General features: G+C 36.6%; 1 protein-coding gene across 3 annotated transcripts in view; it reads left to right on the top strand.

Moving 5' to 3' along the window:
* LOC135216012 (protein-tyrosine sulfotransferase-like) overlaps positions 1-25,000 on the top strand; it is a 155,695-nt gene that overhangs the window by 39,378 nt on the left and 91,317 nt on the right. Inside the window, exon 1 of one of the 3 annotated variants that reach the window (XM_064250981.1) lies at positions 13,503-13,521. The exons of the other annotated variants lie outside the window; for them this stretch is intronic. The gene's annotated coding sequence lies outside the window, so the exon portion shown is untranslated. Of the gene's footprint in view, positions 1-13,502; positions 13,522-25,000 lie in introns of those variants that run through there. 3 annotated transcript variants of the gene reach the window in all.

Raw genomic sequence — 25,000 nt, 5'->3', positions numbered from 1 at the left:
TTAAATAATAATTGTTAATAGTTTTTGCTAATGCTTTCATACTAACAATAATGATAATGGTTTGATACTGGTTACTCACAATAAATAATAATTGTTAATAACTGTTGCTAATGATTTGATACTGGTTACGGACAATAAGTGATAATGGTTAATAACTTTTACTAATGCTTTAAAACTGGTTACTGACAATAAATAATAATCGATAATAATTTTTGATAATGGTTTAGTACTGGTTACAGACAATAAATGATAATGGCTAATAACTGTTTTTAACGGTTTGATACTGATTACGTACAGCTAATAATAATGGCTAATAACTGCTGCCAATGGTTTGCTACTGGTGAATCCTAGGAATTAATAATGACCAATTTATAACTGTTGTCAATGCTTTGATACCATTATTATTTATTTGACAATAAATGATAATGGTTAAAACTGTTGCTAATGGTCTGATACTGGCTACTCAAATAAAGCTAATATCTGTTGTTAATGGTTTGATACTGTTTACTTACAATGATTAATAATGGCTAATAACTGTTGGTAATGATTTGATACTGGTTAGGCAATAAATAATAATGGTTAATAACTTTTGTTAATGGTTTGATACTGGGTACTCACAATAAAAAAAAATGGGTAATTACTTTTGCTACTGGTTTGATACTTGTTGTTCCTAATGAATAGCAAAGGCTCTCAATTATTGCTTTTGGTTTGGTACTTGCTGTTACTCCTGATAAATAATAACAATAATTTATAACTCTTACTAATGGTTATTGATGAATGTCATTTGTGATATTGTTGCAGGTTATTGGTGTGGTTTTGCGGGATGGTCATGTTGGGGTTGTTGATTCGAAACGACAAATTTCTAGTCTCGCAGGTTATTTATTATTTCACTCCGTTATCTGGACGATGCCCATCTGTTGGAAGCTGCTGCTGTTTGCTGTTGTTGTGGTGAGGTCCGCTCGAAAAATTGTGCAACGTCAGGATATCCTTCCCTTCCAAGGAAACGGACGGAGCGTTTCGTTCTTTTTAGGCCTCTGTTCCTTTGTCGCCGTGAGACTATTTTTAGTTCTGAGGGTTGACTGTGAGTTTCTGTAGAATTTTAACCTCTATTATTATTATTTCTTTTTTCTACCACAGTCCTCCAATTCGACTGGGTGGTATTTACAGTCTGGGGTTCCAGGTTGCATCCTGCCTCCTTAAGAGTCCATCACTTTACTTACTATGTGCGCTGTTTCTAGGATCACACTCTTCTGTATGAGTCTTGGAGATATTTCAACCTCAAGTTTTTCCAGATTTCTTCTTCTTCTTCTTCTTCTTCTTCTTCTTCCTTCTTCTTCTTCTTCTTCTTCTTCTTCTCTTCTTCTTCTCTTGCTTCTTTCTTCTTCTTCTTCTTCTTCTTCTTCTTCTTCTTCTTTCTTCTTATTATTATTTTATTATTATTATTATTATTATTATTATTATTATTATTATTATTATTATTATTATAGTTCCGCGTTGGACGAGTTGTTTACATGCTCGCCTACCAATCCGATGGTCCCGAGTTCGATTTCCCCTCTTTGCCAACGTGGGGTCAGAGGAAGTGGTTTCTGGATTAGAAATTAATTTCTCGATATAATGTGGTTCGGATCCCACAATGAGCTGTAAGTCCCGTTGCTAGGTGTATAACCAATTGGTTCCTAGCTATGTAAAAATATCTAATCCATCGGGCTGAGCCTATTATTATTATTATTATTATTATTATTATTATTATTATTGTTATTATTATTATTGAGTAGAAGACCCTCATTTAGGCAAATTCTGTTAAAAGAATGGCAGAATTAAGCTAGTTGATTTTATATATTGTTTTTATCTATTTTCCTTACAATTCGCTTCTCAGGCTCAGCGATGTTTCTGAGTAACTGGCTAATATTCATATTGGGAAATTTTTCAGCATTTATAATTTTTTTAAAATTCCCATATGAATATTGGCCAGTTACTCAGAAACATCGCTGAGCCTGAGAAGCGAATTGTAAGGAAAAAAAAAGCAATACATAAAAATCAACCCCATAATTCTGCCATTCTTTTTATTATTATTATTATTATTATTATTATTATTATTATTATTATTATTATTATTATTATTATTATTATTATTAGTTATTATTTATTATTATTCAATGTCTTCCGTGACTTTTAGGACTTTTGTACTTTTATTGAGTACCTCATTGATAAAACGAAGCAATGTGGTTTTCCATTTGGTTTCCTTTCGGTCTGTCAGTGCATCCGTCACGGTCAACTCGTCATCGCAGAGTTCGGACCCGGTTGACGGATTTCAGCCAAAATAGGTACCAGACCGTCACGCATACCTAGATGTGTATGAAAGCAGATCGTCCGGAAGGACTGCCAAAACATTAAGACACGATTCCAGATTCCGTAGAATGTGTACGTAACTCATTTGGATCACCGTTATTCACCGAAGGGGATGAAATATCATTTTTAACCCATGCTGAGTCTACGACGAATGACTTCATGGTAAAAGTATCTGCCATTGTGGGCGTTCGAGCTTTAGGAACATATTTCGTGGGAGTTTGTTTAGTTTGCAGAAACTCTGGTGGTGTCGTTTTTCAAAATCTCATCTGTCTGATTGTTTATATTGCTTGGGTGGGGGGGGGGGGGGGGGCGGTATTGGACGTGAATTTCTGTAGCTTTACTCGCAGATTGCTTGTGTAACCCACTGTCTCTCTAGAGGGTGATAGTACTAAAAGATAATAAAAGTTCCCGTTTAAAAATACCATTAAACAGATGCTTGCATTTTATCTGCATCAGCTTGACAGATGTGATCGTTTTATCAGCATCTACCAGCAGAAACCATCGGTTTATCAGCATCAGACGGCGAGGAGCTCGATCCGTTTCTCTTGCGTTGCATTGTCATCGATCATTGACCTCCTCATAAGGGAAAACTCAGAGAGAGAGAGAGAGGAGAGAGAGAGAGAGAGAGAGAGAGAGAGAGAGAGAGAGATGAAATTACCACTGTTTGTAAACCGTAGGTGATGTGAGTGGATCCAGGCACGGTCTAGGTATATTGTGGATCCAGGGATGCTGCAGGTTCAGCCGAGATGATTATGTATGTTTAGCTTCCATTTTATCTCCGCATGACGAGTCAGATAATTTGCGAAAGAAACTTTGGAATGCAACAGTTGGTTTTTCTCGCGAAAGACTCCGTGGGAACTTATGTTACGAACTTTTGTTCGTCTGGAATATTATTTGTCAAATATGAATGGATAGTAACGGTTTTGTGTGTGATGTATGAGGTATATTGGTATTAATGTTTTTTTATTATATGAGTGCATTCGTACAATGTTTTATCAACAATGTTAAGTTTATTAGAGTTGTGTTTATATATGTAGTAGATGAATGTATGCATACGTATGCACAGTAGACATGAATATGTGCAGCGTTTTAAGTCGACAAGAATAAATTATTAGAAGTCTGTTTATGTATGTAGTAGATATATATGTATGTATATATTTTGTTGGTCCGGGGATATAGTGACTCGTGTCTTGGCATGCCCCTGAGATGAAACATCACTGGCTCTGTATCAGGATCAGTTACTGCTGCAGTGTGGGGTCTGCCGTGGGAGGTTGAAACCAACATTCTTTGGAAGCTTGAGTTTCAATTCATTGGCCCCTTTGGTGTGCTTGTTCCTTGTAAATGGGTTTTATATGTTTAAATAATAATAATAATAATAATAATAATAATAATAATATAATAATAATAATAATAATAATAATAATAATTCAAACAAAACTCATAATCACACGAGTCAATATAATGGGAAAGCAATTTCACAGTAGTATGACTGTTTCATTGTGTTATTTAAGATATATAAAGCAGATAGCTGTCGCTGACCTGTAATGCTCGTCAATCTGACTAGAATTACAAAAAGTGGTTACATGAAAACTTTGTTTTTTACTTGTTTACAAATAGGCAAACTAGTCAAAAACACAGTTTTTATGTAACCACTTTCTGCTATATATATTTTAAATAACACAATCAAACAGTCATACTACTGTGGATTTACTTTCCCAATAATAATAATAATAATAATAATAATAATAATAATAATAATAATAATAATAATAATAATAATAATAATAATAATAATAATAATAATAATACGTATGTACAGCATACGTGAATATGTGCATGTATATGTTATTTTGTACTGTATTACATTGTTCAGTTGTGGAGTTTCTCATACTTATAGTTATGACGTTGGGTGCTGAAAAGCTTACTATATAAGAGGACCTACGTACGCATGTCACCATCATCGCCTCTTATCGCCTCGTGACACAGGGCCTCTGCGAAATTCTGCTGTGCGTTATTCATCTTGCTGTCTCCGGCTGTGTTGACACCAAGCGAATCGATTCAATTCATGAAGAATCAACGCGATTCGTCTTGATTCGCCACACTTATTTCAATGTTGCCGTTGACACCGCGTTTACACCAGGCGAATCGACATTATTTGAATGGATTCGATTTTCTTGGTGTAAACGGTTACATTGAAGGTAGTGTGTTGAATCAAGACAAATTATGAATCGTGGCGATTCTTCACGATTCGCTTGGCGTAAACGCAGCCTCATCCAAGTAGGCCTGGCTCTCCTAATTCTTCTGTTGCTTTCAGGAGTCCAGTTGACACAATCAGGTACTGTTCTTCCAGGGGCTGTGTGACGGACATGTCCAGACCGTCTCCATTTTCCCATTATCGTCTGAAAATGGGAATTGAATGACTTCCGTTATGGTATTCGTCTGTTAACTATCCAGCCATTTGATTTGTAATATTCTCTTTAAAGCGTTATTTCCAAATCGATAGATTTATTGGACGTTTTTCGTTGTCATGCAGTGATTCAATGTTCTAGAGTCATGTTTGCTCTTACTTGTATTAATTTTATATGCTGTTTCAGTCTACTTGATTTCCAGATGGTCTAAAGACTGCCCGTTGTGTAAATTCAAACTCGAGAGCCTGAGCTGGATATAATGTGTCCTGAATTTTTGCGCGATTTATCCCCTTTCATTATTTTCCCATCTTTCTTTCTTTCAGCCCTTTGGGCTTAGCTTATTCTGTTCTCGTTAACTTAGACTTATCTCTAATCCTCTCTAGGTCAAAGTCTGTCAGGTGTCTATTGTTACTCCAGTGTCGATACTCTCTTCTCTCTAACATCTTATTTGTTTCATTATAAAATCCTCGAGAATGGCATACAACAAAGGTATTGTTATTACAACAAAGGTATTGTTATTTACTGAAATTCACTGAACAAGACTTCGCCAACATTAACTCTGCTTGGATAACAAGACTTCGCCAACATTAACTCTGTTTGGATAATTTCACCCAGTTTGACACATTTAACGTGATTGCCATAATGAAACAAGACCTTCCATAATACCGGTCTGTGGACGCTGTCAGATGCTGCCTCTTAACAGAGGTCGGCAGAGGAAGGCTTTAAAATTTCATAAGCTGCTGCATCATTTGTCACAACACAAATACTTGATCTGTGCGGGAGGAGCTATAACTCGCGCCTTTTCAAAACAGGCTTCTTCAACTCTGAGCATTTTCTCAAGTCATTTTATCTTTTTCCATCCTATTCAGACAAAAATAAATAAAAATGTTTTTCATCACAACAGACGTTAGTTACTTTATTGTCAGGTCTCCTTTCTTTGCCACCTGTGCTGACTTCCAATGCTCAATCAGCAGGCTTTTTCCTCATTTTGTAATTAGGAAAAAATTTTAGCCAGCATACGAGGTGTCATTTCAGTTTCAGCTCAAATCATCACTGCAGTGATTCCATAATAATCAGGTGCTTTCCTGTTCCACTTCAGAATCCGTGAATTAATTCAGAAGCACATTCTTGTGTCTCAGTCAGGTGATCATCCTCTCTCGTAAATCTTATTGATGACCTCGTAAAATGCTCCGTCCAGCTGTTGTCTTTCATCTTTTGAAATGACTGACCAGTCAGGCCTTTTGACAAATATTTTTCGTCTTTACCTTTTCACCCTTTCAGATCTTATCAATTAATCTGTTGGCTACCCTGAGACCACTGCTGATGCTTGAATGTATTCTCGTATGGCTTTGCCAACATCACCCGCCCGTTTTTCTAGATGTTCTTTCGTATGATGTTGAACGCCGTTGAACTTCACGATCTAGACTAACCACGTTCTACTTCGCTCCCTTCATCTCCTCCTCGAACTTTTACTGGAGGTGCCTTTTGCATCTTTTATTCTGTCGCGTGGCTCTTCCAATATCCCAGGTTTCTGTTTTATCGCTTGCTATGGAAGTTGTTCTTTTCCAACAGATAGATATCCAGTCCTGATTGATGTTCTACTTCTCCTCGCGTATGGTTTCGATATCCCCAAGTCTGTTTTGGTATTGAGTTTCAAATACTTCTGGTGCTCATCATCAAGAATTGGTTTTTTTTCACCTAAGTATTTTGTCAACTAATTTATTGGGTGCTTTCATTTCAGCTCTGGTGTCGTAATGACAAGTAAGGTAATCACTGCCAACATCTTTGCAGCTCATGACATTCCTCGGTGATGTTTTTTCTTCCGTCGATGCATAGTTGTGTAAGCTACTTGACACCAGTGGCTGACATCTGGAGATGTCCAAGTGTATTTATGGATGTCCTTGTGTTGGGAAAGAATAACTCCAATTACTAGATGACTTGCTGCGCAAAAAATGAATAAATTGCACCGCATTTTCTTTGCGGTCGTTCTCAGAACTTCCTTGCACGTTGCATCATCTATAAACCCTCGTTGTTTCTACTAACTTTACTTTCATATTGACAGCACTTTCTCTCTCTCTCTCTCTCTCTCTTGTGTGTGTGTGTGTGTGTGTGTGATATTGCTTCTATAACATCCTCTTCCTCCCTATAAAGTTCCTTTTTCATTTCTTCGTAGAGGTCAGTCTTTTGGCGCGCAGTAGGACACTGTAACGGTCAATTAGGACTCATTGGCTAAAATACAGCAAATGATATGGCGCAGTTCCCGGCTGACTAAGCCAGTGCCTCCTGCCGTTGCCTTTTATATTTATATATATATAATATATTATATATAATATATATATATTGATATATATATGTATATATATTATATATATATAATTATATATATAATGTTATATATTATATATATATATATATATATATATATATATATATATATATTATTATATATATATATATATATAATATATATATATATAAATCTGTATCTTTATTTAAGGAACATAAATTCATAAATTTTGGACTATTTGTTAGCGCACTTATGGATATGTGGAAGCATTTTCATGTATGGATGTGTGTATACGCTCGTATGTAGAGAATGTAATACATGCGAGTGTCCTACGCAGGTTTTTATGTCCTACGTGTAACGTGGCTATCTCCACGTACCAGATTATTATTTTTATTTATTATTTTTTTTTATGACGGTTATGCATCATGTTGTAAGAATGGCAGCGTGGCTGTCAATCTTTATTGTATGTTACAGAAATTTCCAGTGATACTGAGAGGTTTGTTTGTTTGTGGGGACGTGTCATTGCCGTTATCCTTTTTCCATTCGTAAACTTATACATTTTTCATTAAAACTCCGCCAAGTTATAGAACACTATTCCAATGAAAGAAGGTTCTATAACTCGCGATTTGTGTGTATTTTAACTGCACATGTACTTTTGAAATACAGAAATACGCTTGAGCTTGAATTTTAAGCGGTTTGCGCTACTTCTGGTATGGCCAACCATTATTCCTCCCAAATTACAGGGCCCCATACACTGAACGATTGTCTGGTATCTTTCGCAAAAAGTTTGTGTATGGGCTTGTCTGAATGCAAAAGTGGGCTGAGTTTCGTGTCTGAACGATCTCGGCGGCAATCTGTCACGACCAGGTAGCTGGCTTGCAGCTTATGTCTGTCATACATACGTCGTTCAATGTATGGGTTTTTCTCCTTTATAGATGATGCCATGACGTCTTCTCGAGACAAAATCTTTGTTGAGACTGAAATCGGTGCGGAGTTCGTTCATACTGTATGAATAGTGCGCGTGTTGTGTGTCGATAACGACAATCGTTCAGACAGTCGCTCATACAATCAGTCAGTGTATGTGGCCCTTAAAACTTCATTCATATCCGGTCTAGTGACGTTTTGAGAACTACGTGAGGCCATAGGATCGTTATATCTATTAACAGTGGTCGATCTAGAAATCTCTGGTTTGTGGGCCACTTAGGATTATCATATATACTCTATATATGTGTGTGCGTCTGTAACTTCCACACAGACACACACACAGCAGTATTTATATATGTATGCACACGTTTATTCACACAGTATTAGTTGTTATTGTTATTGTAGTTGTACTGTTGTTGCTGAAGTAATAATAAATTAAGTAACTAAGCATATTTTTGCTACTTATAACGATTTCTAGAAAGAAAACAGCGTTCTATCATTCACATCCAAGGGACCATAAATCCGCCACTGTCCGTAAAATCTGAGTGAACAGAACTCTCGGCTCTGTGGTGAACTGGTGATAATCTCGTCAGGTCAGCCATGACTCACGCACCGATCGGTGTTTGTGTGAGTGGTGTTATCTCATCCTAACCTTGAGGGACACGTACGTAGCAGTACTTAATCGTTTCGGCCAAAGCTGTCCCAGTGACCGTGTGTCTGATCCATTGACCTGGATTGGAGGAGGACCGTGGATTGGAGAATGGGTGTCAAGACCCGAACATTTGCGACGCAATTATAAGGTGTTCCCCTGTCTTTTAGTTATTAGAAACAGTTAAGTTCTTATTTTTTTTAATTTGGCTTTATATTTCAATATCTCGAGTGCACTTGTGGGCGTTTTTGTGCCAGACATGTATAAGTAATTTTCAAGCTTTCATATTTATTTTTTTTTTTTTGTTTCAGCACTATTTCAATAAGTGTTCTCTCTCTCTCTCTCTCTCTCTCTCTCTCTCTCAGTAGATTAACACAGCGATAATCAATTAACACACCGATAATTGCCTATTTGTAATCATAATCAAATTTACAATTCTCTCTCTCTCTCTCTCTCTCTCTCTCTCTCTCGTCTCTCTCTCTCTCTCTTCTCCCATTCCAACTCCTCTCCTGCCTTCTCTCTCTCTCTCATTAACACACCGATAATAGCCTAGTTGTCTCGTGATCGAATTTACAATTTTCTCTCGTCTCTCTCTCTCTCTCTCTCGCCTCCTCTCTCTCTCTCTCTCTCTCTCCAAATCAGTTGATCATTCCCACACACCCGCGCTAATTGCTCGGTTCCACCATCACTAATTAACGGAGTTTGATTGGCATAAGCTGCCTGGGAGATTTATTTATAGATGTAGGACAGCCTGTGGGCATGTTCCAATAAATTGGGAATGGAAAGGCTCCGTAGTCTCTGGAGGCTTGGTCCACCGAATGCGAGCTCTCTCTTTCTCTCTCTCTTTCTCACACACACACACACAGATATATATATATATATATATATATATATATATATATATATATATATATATATATATATATATAATATGTGTGTAACCATGTGTATCTGTATGTAACATTATTTTATGTTTTGTGTGCATGTATTTATGTGTGCGATAGTTAGTGTCATTTGAAATGAGTCTGCTGATTTTTTTAGTGATTAATATTTTAATGTATTTCTGTTTTAGCCATTACCATCTTTTCTTGATTTATCCAGTTTCCATAAAATTTCCTGATGATGTGAATTATGAATCATGAAACGAAGGAAAATAATAAAGATGTAAATATATATATCTATATATATATATATATATTATAGATATATATGTATATATATGTGTGTGTGTGTGTGTGTGTGTGTGTGTGTAGTGTGTTGTTAGTGTTATCACAATGACCAGATGTATGTAATTTGTAATATGACTACAGTATGTATCTTACATATGTGTACATATAGTATTATATTTATATGTATGTATATTATGTATATATATATATATATATATATATATATATATGATATATATATATATATATATATATATATATTCTATGTATATGTGATAAACACAGTGACACGTGATTTTTATGTCAGTTAAACCACAGGTGAAGACATAACATACTGGGTGTAGGTCTTAAACGGTTTCGACTTTAATTTATTAGCCATTGACGGATTGAATTTGAAACCAATCAGTAATTCATCTCGAGGCTTCAGTCCTTTTTCTTCCATCCGCATGCATCATCGACAGGTCACTTCCATAGAGGAGAGTTGGCTCATCAGTCCCGGTCTTTTTCACATCCTCCGGATTTCCATTCCCCTCAGGACCTTACTCTCGTCCTGCAAACACTTCTTCTATAGCAGATTCACATCAACCGTCCATTTGATATCTATGCCAGTCCCTTACGACGCTCCTGATTGGCTGTTGATAAGCCACTCACAGGGCTGGAAACTCCCAGTTTCTCTCGAGAGTTCTCATAGGCAGGATGTATGTTCCACCTCTCCTGAAAGACACATACCTCAGGAGAGGTGGAACACAGATCCTACCCATGTGAACTCTAGAGAGAGAGACAGAGAGTTTCCAGCCCTGTGATTGGCTTATCAACAGCCAATTAGGAGCGTCGTAAGGGACTGGCCTAGACATCAAATGCACGGTTGATGTGAATCTACTATAGTCTCTGCTATGCTTCTTCATTAGTTCCTCTCGGGATTTGACCAGCCATTCCACACGCTATTCGCGACCCGTCTTAATATCCTGTAACTTGACATCATCTCTGATTTGTCGTATTATCACTCCATTCTTAATGATATGACACTCTCACTTAAGCTGTGTTGATATGCATATAATCGTGTTTACATAGCTGAAAATAATCTTATGCCGTGTTCTGTACTTTTGCAGTAATAAAGTCATATGGTTATTCCTACTTAGAATATGCATGTACCCAATGAGAGAGAGAGAGAGAGAGAGAGAGAGAGAGAGAGAGAGAGGAGATGAGAGAGAGAGAGAGAGAGAGAGGCTTCATTTCAGGTATTGTAAATGAATGTTGTGAGAGAGGAAATTACATTTCAAGCTGGTTTGTTTTGATGAGGCGTCAAACGAGTAGCATCCATTCAACACCTTTCCCCCTACCCCCTCTTCCATCCCATCCCCCTTTATTATCCATGCCTACCTTCCATCCCCCCTCCCCCTCTCCATGTATTCCCCTCCCTCCCACCCCTCTGTACTTCCGCAGGACTTCTGTCCCTCCGTATTGCTGCAACGTGGGTGGTCCGTTAGTTCTGAAAATACCCCCTGGGGAATGATGCAAGGTCGTTGTTAAAAAGCACCAGTTTAGAAACTGGCTGCCGTCATTAATTACGGCCTCTCATTATTTCAGGCAAATTGCTTTTTCCTCTCTCTCTCTCTCTCTCTCTCTCTCAACGATTACAAGTTATGATGGTTTTGAAGCACGTATCCAATGTACTGTATAGCCTAAATTCTCTCTCTCTCTCTCTCTCTCTCTTTCTCTCTCATATAGTGGCTTCGGAGCAGTATCCCTGGTTTTACGTTAAAATTCCCTCCATGTTGCAGGCCGGATTTCGTATCAAAGTTAGAGCTGACGTATTGCTTTCAGCGATTTAACAAAAACGACCGAATGCACTGTGTTGGGACCCGATCATGTAATTCCACACTCAGAATAGATAAAAACCTTTCTACAGGTTACAGGTAGCCGTCCCTCAAACTCTATCTTGCTCTTTTTCTTTCCCTAAAACTGTCCTGTAGATTGTCCTGTTGAATTCTGAATTTGTGGAGCTTGAATGGATAATACACCTTCCAGCGCATATGGGGAAACTATTGTCATTTTCCTTCTCTTTCTTTCTTGAAGTGGCCTGGTTATAGTCTGGCCGGTTTAATAATGTCAGTGATGCTTTCATGATTTTATAGAATTTAATCGTATATATATTTTATCTCTGTTATCTTCATGTCACCTGAACTGGCTTTGAAATGTCTTTGTTCTTTTATTTTGAACTCCAAAAAAAATACATCATATATATATATATATATATATATAATATATATATATATATTATATATATATATATATAAAGCATGATGCTCTAAAAGCAGAACTTCCTCAAATGGCCTTTTGCCGTGAAGTGCAGGCTGAGAGGCAAAATAAACGATCGATAGATAAAGATAGAATCAGATGATAAGGAGAAGGTTGATGGATGTGTTATGGAGAGAGTCCGTTCGCCTCTTGTCTTATGGAAGGCATTGATGGACGTCAAAATGGTTTTATATTGATTACAATGTCGGAAGGAAGGAGAGGTGCCCGAATCGAACGCCTCGCTTCTGCGGTGCAAGTTCTATCTCGTGTTGGTGTCAAGTTACGCGAGAGACTGGAGAGCAAGTGCATATTTTGGCGAAGAGAAGAGTATTCGTTGGTGTTGGATGGGGCTTTGTCTTTTGTTGGTCAGTGAACACTGTTTAGTTGGGGTGTGTTATTGAGGAGTGTCGTTCTTTGTTTGTTAGTTACCAGAGAAGAGTGTTTGTTTGTCCTTCAAGAGAGCGATTGTTTTGATATATATATCTGTAAGTTTGCGTTTTTTATGCGTCTATCAGCTGTGTAACTGTGTGTGTTTGATTCGCCTATTTATGTTTTATTCTTGCAAAGAGATATTTTTCCTCTCTTGAGTTGCTTATGAGTGATAAACTTCGTGATTTGTCAGTGAGGAAATAATAAGTTTATTTGGTAATTGACAATGAGGAAGCGATTATAAATTTGTTTATTTGTTCAGTGCAAAAAGTAGTGGAAAAGTCGTATATATTTGCGTTTCGCTTTTGTCGTAGATCAAAATGCTTTTGTTTGGTGTTTTATGATGAAATTGCTCATGTATACGAGTTAGATTTGGAAAGGAAAGAAGTTGCAGTTCTTGTTGTTAATGTAAGCGGAACAAAATTTGAAAACGAAAAACTAAAGCTGACCATTCTTACTCTTTGGCCTTGCGCAAGAGCAAAATCGTGCTATTAATAATTTTTCTCTTTTTTGTGGGAAAAAAGAGTTGGAGACAAGTTCGACTCCAGAGAACGATGCGGTAATGAAGAGTTCCTTCAGTTTGTAATTATACAAACGCGCACACACTCACACGTATCATAAATGAATTTACACACACCACACACACACATATATATATATATATATATATATATATATATATATATATATATATATATATATATATATATATTATGATATATATATATATGCCTAACAACAGAGGGGACCGTACCAATGTAATCAGTGGAATAAGAATGAGTCAACTGCTCTGTTGTGGCTTGCAGGCAGGCATTGCACCTTCATCACGAAACAAATTACTTAGATAAACTTTTGTATACTCATAGTTTTTTAAAGTTTAAGTTTAAGATGTCATGTGGTTTTGCAGCTAAGTAAGTCATATTTTCCCTTCCATTTCAGGTGAGTAACAATGACGTCATCTCAATTATTGGTGGCCAGACTGCCGGGGGGGTCTAGCCGTAATTACAGGTGAGTTTTAAATGGGGTCCTCTTGCACTTGTAATGAGTTCACAGGTGCACAACAGACAAACACACGAGACCTACTTTCCACTGGTCATCTCTTGCCGGGTTTCCCCATTCTTCCGGACCTCTCTCTCTCTCTTCTCTCTCTCTCTCTCTCTCTCTCTCTCTCTCTCTCTCTCTCTCTCTCTCTCTCTCTCCAAGGGAATAAAAGACCAGGTCGGAAAAGAAAGTCGAAATATAAAATTGGTGTCGCGTGTTGACCTGACATCGAGAACCCTGTTTTTCGCCATTCATTTTTTAACAGGATTCCGCATGGTAATTTATTTATGGCTAGGTCGCGTTGTTTGCTCTATCTTTTTGGCAGCGCTGCTGCTTTGTGCTTTTGTACGTTCGTGAATAATAAGCAGCCTTTTTTTTTTATTATTGTTTATTTCGGGGAAAAGCACACACAAACCATCTAGTGCTCGAAGGTTGTGTATGTATGTATGTGTATGTATAGTATGTATGTATATATATATATATATATATATATATATAATATATATATATATATATCTACATCACTATAAAAACTGTCTCACCAAACTTGTGTAATGAAAATATTTAAGCACTAAACAAACAAAGCATAAAAATTCATATATATATATATATATATATTATATATATAATATATATAATATATATATATATATATATATATATGCTTAAAAATTCACAGTAGATGCACGTGACTTCATAAATAAGCGAATCCCACAGGAAAATGATAGTCAGAAATCCAAGCGCTTTCGTCTTTACTAAGACATTGTCAAGGAGCTAATGAAATACAATTGGAGAAAAAGGTCTCAGGTACACAACAAGATCAAGAATACCAGATGGTTAATTGTCAAAAGGGTAAAAATTAAGAGATAATCGAGGATTATCGGATATCACACGGTCACAAACCTAAACAGATTTGACCCTAACCGAAATTACAAAGTATCATTACAGTCCAAAACATGTAAAAACTGAATATATTAATTTTGTTGCTTATATTTATCTACAACTTTTTTCATTATGAAAGCATCAAGTTTAAATAAATCAAGACGTAAATTTAGAACATTTCTATTATTTGACTTGATGAAACAAGATTCAATGATATTCCTTTTAACTGTGTCATTACATGGGATTAAGGCTCTTGCTTGACTCAAGTTAATAGGATGGTCTAAATCTCTCATATGTACAAATAATGCATTCGATATTTGCCCAGTTCTCACAGAATATTGATGCTGTTTGAGACGTTGTGAAAGAGATTTACCGGTCTGTCCGTACTAGACTTTATCACACTTTTTGCAAGGAATTTCATATATGCAGCCTGGAAGATCTTTAGGAGAATTTTTTATTACTAAACTCTTGACATTAATATTACTGAAAACAACATTTATTTTTAAAAGCTTTAAAATTCTAGGAATATTTAAAAACCTTTCATCATAGGGTAATTTTAGAATGTTATGCTTACTAAATTCAAGTTTGTCATTAGTTGAATAAAATGTTTTTCTAGCTCTTTTCTATGCCACATCTATAAAAGTTTTTGGGTATTTAAGTTTCAATGCAATGTCATAAATAGTTTTAACTTCAGCGTCAATAAACTGCGGGCTACAGACATGTAAAGCCCTTAGGAACATCCCAGAAAAAACTGAGAATTTAACATTTTCATGGTGATTGAAGTAGTAATGAACAAAAGAGGCAATGTTAGTTGATTTTCAAAAGACTGAAAAAGTGAAATTTCTATCATTTCTACGGACAGTTACATCAAGAAAATTCAAATTACAATTTCTTTCTTCCTCTACAGTAATTTTTATAGAAGGGACTAAATTATTGAGATTATTAAGGAATTCCTGGAGATTTTCGTGAACTGGCCAAATACAGAAAATATCATCCACATATCTAAACCAAATAACTTTTTGGGGCAAAATTCTTGTTAAGAGTTTTGTCTCAAAAAATTCCATGTAAATATTGCTAAGGACAGGAGATAAGGGATTACCCATAGCCATGCCAAACTTTTGTACACAAAATTCCCCATTAAAACAAAATTTACCATCTTTGTTACATAACCTTATGAGACTAATGAGGTTTGCTACACTTTAGGGAATGTCATGACGTTCTAATTCATCCTCCAAATATTCAAGTAAATCATCTACAGGCACTTTTGTAAATAAAGAGACAACATCAAAACTAAGCATATTAAAATCAAAATTCAAATTTAAAATATTCAATTTGTTTATAAAATCAACATTGTTTTTCACATTCATGTTAGAAATGTTTCCTACCAAAGGAGTAAGAACTTTTACAAGCCATTTAGATAAATGTCATGTTATAAAGTACCCGTTGTTAGGTAGATATGAATTATCTCTGAAAAGGAATGACACATACTTTGGTTTTTCTATTGAGTTTGTGGCCCACTTTGACTCTTGCTTCTTGTGCCAGACCACTGAGGTCGCACTCAATCCTCAGCAACGCCTACGTATCATTATCAAGGCAGAACACTGGCTCGACAATCCTCTTTTATCAGCCCCTGAAACGAGCGTGGGCGTCTGAATTCTGATATCTTGTGGACGGCGTTTGTAATTTGCAAAGAGTGACTACAAGGTAACTGCAGGGTAACTGACACCGTTACATGCAAAGGAAGAGAGGTTACAGCAGAGGAACTTGTACCATGATATGACAGTTACATGACAGTTACTCCAACTGCCAGATAAGTGGACACTCGTGACATGGCGTCGGTTCTGCAATCAAGTGCGCCAAAAGACGGGAAAATTCGTCACGAGCCACGGCCACTTAAATCGGAATACCCAAGGGCTTTGCAATGGGCGGCGTGAGGTGGGAAAATGAGGGCATTCAGCTCAGGGAAGTATTTATGTTCTGGAAGCTGATGTCAGTTTTTCACCTCAGTTATGTTTAGTATACCTTTTAGTATCTCCCTCGTCTGTTATGTACTGTTATATATGGAAGAACACACAAACTCTCTCTCTCTCTCTCTCTCTCTCTCTCTCTCTCTCTCTCTCTCTCTCTCTCTCTCTCATTTCCGTTGTGTAAACTTTGGTTTTATGTCAAAAAGTTAAAATCTCTCTCTCTCTCTCTCTCTCAGTGCGCCAGAAGTTGTAAACAGCAACAGTGTGGAATAGTTTAAAAGAAAGCTAAACAAAATCATTAGGACACTGTAAATGAACAGTAAAACCTGCTCCCTCAGATAAGTGAGCACACGATGTCTCCTTAGATGGACTAACAAGTCTTTGAGAAATCCCAATCTTTGTAACTCCTTGTAACTCTCATTTCCGTTGTGTATAGACCTTTTAGTATCTCCCTCGTCTGTAATATCTGAATCTCTCTCTCTCTCTCTCTCTCTCTCTCTCTCTCTCTCTCTCTCTCTCTCTCTCTCATGTATTTCCGTTATGCACAGACCTTTTAGTATCTCCCTCGTAAATCTCGCTCTCTCTCCCTTGTCTAACAGCAGGGAGACCGTATGTTACTGTGGCAGCGATAAAAGGCACCATGGCTACGAATTAAAGAAAACTGTCCATGGATAAGCGGATGCGGCGACTGTAGGAGTACTCATCGCCCCCCCCCCCCCCCCCCCACCCCCCCCCTTTTTTTTTTTTTTTGTCTTTTCAACTGGTCACACTAGAAAGAATACTGAATTAAAAGCACAGACAGAAACATTGAAACCAAGACACAAACAGAGATGACTCAAGAAAAGTTAAAGTTAAAGCACACGTGGGAACTTGAGTGTTAACAAGTGGTGCGTAGACTACAAAGAGGGATGCTCATCAAAGCTAGGTAGTCTCAGTGTCTGTCTCTCCTGTCAACAAGAACAAGAGATAGCTAAACTGAGGAGGGGAGTAGAAGAATTGGCAAAGGAACTAAAGGAGTTGACAAACGACAAACTCGAAGGCAAGAGAAGAGAAGACAGGATGGAAGAGGAAATTGGAGACCTACGAAGAGAAGATACAAACCTTAACAGAGAGAGAGAGAGACCTTACCTTACAGACCTTACATCTTGTTCGGGTTGCCCCAGGTCCCTCAGTGTGAGGCACCTCTAATGTCTACCAGAGAGTTGCTAGTACATCTTCCGGTATATTTTGCATCTTCCAATCTTGGATGGTCTGGGATGCAGTTTAGATATTTGTCGAGCTTATTCTTAAACACATCTACGCTCACTCCTGATATATTCCTCAGATGAGCTGGCAACGCATTGAATAGACGCTGCATTATCGATGCTGGTGCCGTAGTGGGATTAATGTCCTGTGTGCTTTCCTTATTTTTCCTGGTATAGTTTTGGGCACTATTCAATCACCTGCTTGCTCTTTCTGATATTTTTAGTTCCATGATATTTTCTGCTATTCCTTCTATCTGTTTCCATGCCTGAATTATCATGTAGCGTTCTCTTCTCCTTTCTAGACTATATAATTTTAAGAATTGTAGTCTTTCCCAGTAGTCTAGGTCCTTAACTTCTTCTATTCTAGCTGTAAAGGACCTTTGTACACTCTCTATTTGTGCAATATCCTTTTGATAGTGTGGGTACCATATCATATTGCAATATTCAAGTGGACTACGAACATATGTTTTATAAAGCATAATCATGTGTTCAGCTTTTCTTGTTTTGAAGTGCCGTAACAACATTCCCATTTTTGCTTTACATTTTGCCAACAGAGTTGCTATTTGATCATTGCATAACATGTTCCTTTATTTCATCATCACACCAAGGTCTTTAACTGCTTCTTATTTGTGATGGTCTCATATTAGGTCCCTTATATGCATATGCTTTCTTTTCTCTGTCTCCATAATTTATTGATTCAAATTTATCAGAAGTTAAATACCATCTTTATTTACCTTTCTGCCCAATCATATACTTTGTTAAGGTCTCTTTGTAGAGCGTTCCTATCTTCATCACAAGTAATTTCTCTACTTATTCTTGTGTCATCTGCGAAACTACTCACTACCGAATCTTTAACATTATTGTCTATGTCTTCAATCATAATAACAAACAGTATTGCAGGCTAACACCGTACCTTGCGGCACACCGGATATTACCTTGGCTTTCATCCGATCTCGTCGTTGCAATAACTATCTGTTTTCTGTTGTGTAAAAATTCTTTTAACCATTTTTCCTACTATCCACGATATTGTGTTTTTTTCTAATTTTCTTCGCCTAATATATTATGGGTCTACGTTATCAAAAGCTTTGCAAAGTCTAATAAACCACATCTGTTTCATTTCCGCTTTTCATATTTTTGAATATGTTCTCACGGTGGACTAACAGTTGGGTTTGTGTACTTTTTCCGGGTACGAAACCATGTTGTCCTTTATTAAACAAATTATTTTTTATTAAATGTTTCATAATATTTTCTCATTACCCTTTCATACACTTTCATAATATGTGATGTTAGACTCACAGGCCTATAATTACTTGCCTCTAGTCTTGATCCACTTTTGAAAGTAGGGGTAATATATGCTAATTTGTGCTCATCATATATCTTGCCTGTGTCTACACTTTGTCTTAATAATATGCAAGTGGCTTTGCGATAGAATGAACTACTTTCTTTAACAAAATAGCAGGAATTCCATCTGGCCCTGCAGCAGCTCCATTTTTAATTTCATTAATAGCCTGCACAATATCGGCTTCATTAATATCTATGTCAGCTAAATATTCACTATTTTCATCCCTTACTTCTATATCTTATCTTTCATTATCTATTCTAGGGGTGAATTCTCTCTTATATCGTTCTGCCAGTTATGTTGCAAATTTCCTTTTTTTCATTCGTTAATCTCCCTTCAATTCTCAGAGGGCCTATTTCTATTCTTCTTTTATTCATCTTCTTCGCATATGAGTATAATAGTTGGGGTTTGCTTGATATTTAATAGGGTTTTTTCTTCCAAGTCCCGTTTTTCATTTTCTTTTGATTGTATAATCTTTTGTTCTGCTTTTCTATCTTACTTTTTAGTTCTATAACTTTCCATGCATTTTTTTTCTTTTGCAAGACCTTTTTTTCCACTTTCTGATTTTCTGGAACAAGATCCTTGCTGTCTCTTGGTATGCATGAATGATGTTTACTTTTTCTTCTTCGGTATATATTTTTCCACTATTTTCTTCCAATATTTTATATAATATCTCCGTATTTACCCTTATGTCATCACTTACGAAAATGTTTATCCCAATCTTTGTTTAATTCTTCATTAATTTCTGACCATTTTATATTTTTACTGTAGAAGTTGTATTTTCCATATCCTTCCCACTTTTTCATTTCTTGCTTATCTCTATTTTCACTTGCTTTGGATGAACTGTTAATTCTATGACATTATGGTCTGAAAATACTCACATTATAAACTATTATTTCTTTAACATAATTCATCTCGTTCACAAATACTAGGTCTAAAGTATTTTTCCTTTCTTGTTGGCAGGTGATTTATTTGTTGAATGTTGTATTCTAGTAGCATATCTAATAGCTTTTCAAATTGCCTCTTATCTTCTGCACTACTATTACTCTCTTTTTTATATGTATAAGTACAACCACAATTCTCCTATTTCGTTCCTTATTTCCATTCTACGAAAGGAAAGTTGAAGTCACCAGATAGGAGAATAGTCCAGTCCTTGTTGATTTTCTACATATATCATCCGAATTTTTCAATTCTTAAGTCAAACTCTTTAGTATTAGGGGGTCTATATATTATATGTTCATCAATTTTTCAGATTCAAATTCTACCGCTATTAGTTCACATTCTGAGTTACTATATTTCTCATATATTTTTCCTTGTTTTTTGTCTTTCCCATATATTGCGGTTCCCCCTTGATTCCTATTTTTTCTATCTGATCTATAAGTTTGGAACCCTTCTTTTATTTGATCATCATTCCCAGTCTCTTGGAATACCAGGTTTCACTTATATTCATTATATCTATTTTCTTTTCATTTTGGGTTAGTTCTTCTAAGTACTCTATTTTTCTTTTTGAGTTACTCGTAACTAAACCCTGCGCATTCATCACTATGATGGTTTGCGTGTTTTCTCCTTCATTTAATACTGGTAATAATAAGGATTTTCCCATGTCTCTTTCCTGTTCTGGTATGTTGTTCTTTTTTTCATTTCCAGAAATTCTGACATTAAAAAATCCAACTTTTCCATAATATTTGATCTCCTTCATCATAATTATTCATTTTGTGTCTGAATCTGCAATTTTCTCCGTTTCTGCAAATATCCTCTTGCATAATAAATTACAGTTATTATCTCTTGAGTAGAATTTCGGAGCTGATGCTTTTGAAATTTTTGCTGACACCTCTGCTATTCCTCATTGGTGGTTTGCTTTTCTCTTTTACCTGATATTCTTGATTTCTCTCTTTATTTGTTTCTTTCTTATTTTGGATTTTATTACTTGGTTGGTTATTTATTTGATTATGATTCATGGCTACAGGGTGCATATTTTGCATTTTTTGTCGAACGTACCTCCTTTTCCTTCTTTAGGTTTTTTACATATTTTTGGGTGCAGATCTCTGCAATCATCCCCATATCCATCTAAGTATGACATTTTACCATATATTTCATAGTTTTGACATATCTTAGGATGTTTGTAGTAACATCTTTCTCCAAATCTGCAATTCCCTCTTTTCAAAAGGTTGCAGATTTTGTCTTTCTTGTCTATTTTTTCCTCTTTCCCGTCATTGTATAGATCTGGGTAGAGCCTCTTCGGATTTGCTTTTCTGTTGTCATATCGTAATTTATTTCTTCGTAGGTATGCTGCTTTATTGCCTCATATGTAGTATCAATGAGTATCTCTGCATCCATACTTTTATCTTGTTCTTTGTTTTCCTTATTTTTTTCTGTCATTTCATTTTTGTTTACTTCTCTTCCGTTTTCCTCTTCTTCTTTTTCTTCTTCTTCTCTTCTCTCTTCTTCTTCATCCTCAACTATTTGTACATTCAATCTTGATTTAATAACATTGTCTATCCATGATAGACATGTTGAACAAAAAATTCTTGTATCTTTTCTCAAAATCTTGTATTACCTCAGCACACTGTGGATGGGTCGGAATGTTGCATGCAGCACATTTTTCTGATTAGGTTTGTGGATTGACTATGCTATACCAAACCTTACACAGTTTGCATGCTTTTGGCATTCTTTTTCCTAATGCATCAATTAGGATATTCACAAGATTCACCTTATTCATTTTCTTTGTCGAATATGTTGGTTTATGTATATTTTTCTTTATGAGTCTCTTGACCACTTGGATTTTATTTGGAACTTCTTCAATTATTTTCAAGATGTTTTCATTAGATTTGTTCCAGTTTGAAGGATTATATCCTTCTAATATATCTATGAATGCTTTTGTATCTTTTTGGTTAGGACTGTTGCTGATTTCATAGATGAGAAATGCCAGTTCCCTTCCTGCTACCTCATCGTATTGCGAATTTGCTAAACACGCCAAATTACGCCACCTCTTCCCGCAGTTGGAACTTACTGCCATCTTGTTCTGATTTATAGTATTACACTTGATAAACTAACTTAGAAGACGCTTTATCCTACTATTTTCACACTAATCTTATCACCGATAGTTCACGAACACTTCTAGATATTTCTCAAATTCTAGTCGTATGTTAAACTTGTGATATCTGTTGATTATTGTGACTTCACGCGGGTACGTCTCACCAAGCAAGATGGCTACTACGAGAGAGAGAGAGAGAGAGAGAGAAGAGAGAGAGAGAGAGAGAGAGAGAGAGAGAGGAATTGAACAACGACATAGTAGAAAACGGAGAGAGTATAGTGGAGATTAGAAAAAAATTGCTTAAGACCAGAACCAGAAGTGAAACAGAAAGGAGCGCTAGACTGGGTACAAAGAAAGAAGCTTACAAGGATAAAAATGATACATTCAAGAGAGCTGTTGGTAGAAGAGTGATAGAGGCCAGAAAACACAATGTCCCACAAAGGGAAACAGAAGCAGAAGAGGAAACAATCTTAATTGGAGACTCGTTAGTAAAAGTTCAGGGCTTAAATTTTTGGCCAAAAATAAAAGTAAGAGAAAAATTAATTCTTACCCAGGTGCAGGAGCTAAGAAGAAAGTCGAGACAGTGTAAAAGATCAAGATAAATAATAGAAAAAGTGCAATCATAGTGCAGGGAGGAGGAAATGACTTGTTTCTAAAAGGTGGAAGAATTGGCCAGACAGGTCTTGTAGCCAACCTGACCAATGTTGTAGAGAACACCCGTGAGAAAACTGATAACGGCATTCTTATAGGAACTCTGCCCAGAGCCAATGTAAGCTACTACACCCTTAGCAAGGCAGTTGAAATCAATGACAGACTGGAGCTAGTATGCCAAGAAAAAGGTGTTACGTTTGTAAACTTTTGGGACAGATTTATAGGGAATAAAAAACTATATAAAAAGAGATGGAACTCACTTAAATTTGGAAGGAGCAAAACTAATAGGAAATTTTCTCAACGAAAACCTCTTGAAACACCTCACTGAACTGAACATTCAAGGGAAGAAGGCTCCCAGAATCTGGTTAGTGATAGCACCGCAGGAAACAAGTGACAGTAAGGGAAACTAGTAAAGCCACCAAGGACAAAAGAGAGGATAGAAAAGTCACTCAAGAGTGGCGCAGTTTAATGCACAATCTATTCGGAACAAAGTAGATATCTTCAAAGCATTGGTAAAGTATATCTTAGTTTTACCAGATCACTGAGCTGATTAACAGCTCTCCGAGCAATGGGACCTACAGCTTATTGTGGGATCCGAACTTCGGACCATCGTATTGGCAGCCGAGCGCGAAAACCACTCTTTCAACGAGGTATCACAGAAACATGGGTACAAGAGGCAACAAGAGACTTCGTAGGAGATTTCCAATAGCTGGATATAAATTGTTCAAAATAGATAGACTCAATAAAAGAGGTGGAGGCGTTATGATATATGTCAGGGACCACCTCAGTCCAATAGAGTGTAAAAGTACAACCTTGCAAGAAGTGACTGGCATCAGTATAAACAGTATAGGGAAGAAGATATAACTAATATTAGTGTACATACCTCCCCACCAACCACGTGTCCGATGAGGAGCTGTATGCACTACTAGGACAAGTTTTTTACTAGCGTTTTCGCAGTTGAGGACACTACCTCAATACCAGAACCTGCTATTAAATATGAAGGGGACACTAAAAACAAAATTTACAAACTCAACAAGGTCAAATCTCCTGGCCCCGATGGGATTCATCCAAGCGAAATTAAAGAACTAAAAGGGGAGATAATTCCTCACTTATATAAACTCCAGAAAAAGGCAGAACAAAGAAAGGCACCAAAAGGATGGAAACTAGGTAATGTGCCACCAGTTTACAAAAAAAAAAGTCCAAGAGAAGACCGGGAAATTATAGACCAGTCTGTCTAACGTCGGTCGTTTGTAAGATTTTTAAGTCCATAATTGCAGATCAAATTGTGGATCACAATGATAGAAGCAACTTTTGTTAAACAGTCAACACGGTTTCTTGGAGCTTTTTCATAACATGCTTGGTATTTAAGACAGTAGTAGAGCAATAGATATACTCCACTTAGATTTCCAAAAGGCCTTTGACAAAGTTCCACACAAGAAACTGATGACAAAAGTTAGATCTTTAGGAACTGTAGGAGAAATAGCAGACTGGATCGAAGATTGGCTAACTTATAGAAAATAGAGTCGTAATGAATGGCGAAGAATCAGAATGGGCAGATGTAAACAAGCGGAGTTCCTCAGGGTTCTGTCCTTGACCCTTCTTGTTTTTTTATTGTATTTGATGTACATATGATATAGAGATGGCACGGTTTTTTAACGGCAGTGTGAGTGTATTCAGTAGTTAGGAAAAGATAACACGAGTTTCGTCATGCAAGCTGACTAGATGAATGTATTTATAATGGCCAGATTAATTAATGAAAAAAGATACACACTAGGTGAAATTGCAGGTCCGATTAGGATGTAGGGAATGGTAAATCATAGTGACAAGCTTGTTTCGATATCCAAGAAGAAGGTATATATGGCCATATTGCTTTTAAACCTTCACCAATAATTATCATCAGAATGGTGACTTCATGAGGCTCCTCCACTTTCGCCTCGTTATAATTCAGGGATACACTGAAGGCTACCATGGGCATGTTGGATTAGAATTTAACTTCTGGCTATAAAAACTAATTTCGTCGAGTAGTTGTAAGAAGTGCTAAATGATCCTCAAGGATCCCAGCAGTTTGGTCTAAACGTTTAATTCCATGTATATTACTGCTATACTGTTGCGGCACTACTGCTACAGTAGTATTACTACGCTAGCACTGATACCCCACCCACATCTATGTATCGTTCCGCCATTCATAAAGTCTTTGGGTTTCAGAGCCGATGGAATTTCTGTCTGGTGGATGGGCGGGGCAACATTTAGTCAAAAGGTTTTTGTTTACCTTGCTTACGTAATGAATGTTCTTCTACTCTTGGCTCGTAATCATTGGCCATGGCGTCGG

Source organism: Macrobrachium nipponense, chromosome 19 (genome assembly GCF_015104395.2).
Source record: "Macrobrachium nipponense isolate FS-2020 chromosome 19, ASM1510439v2, whole genome shotgun sequence".
Lineage (NCBI taxonomy): Eukaryota > Metazoa > Arthropoda > Malacostraca > Decapoda > Palaemonidae > Macrobrachium > Macrobrachium nipponense.
This window is presented reverse-complemented; position numbering and strand designations above follow the sequence as displayed.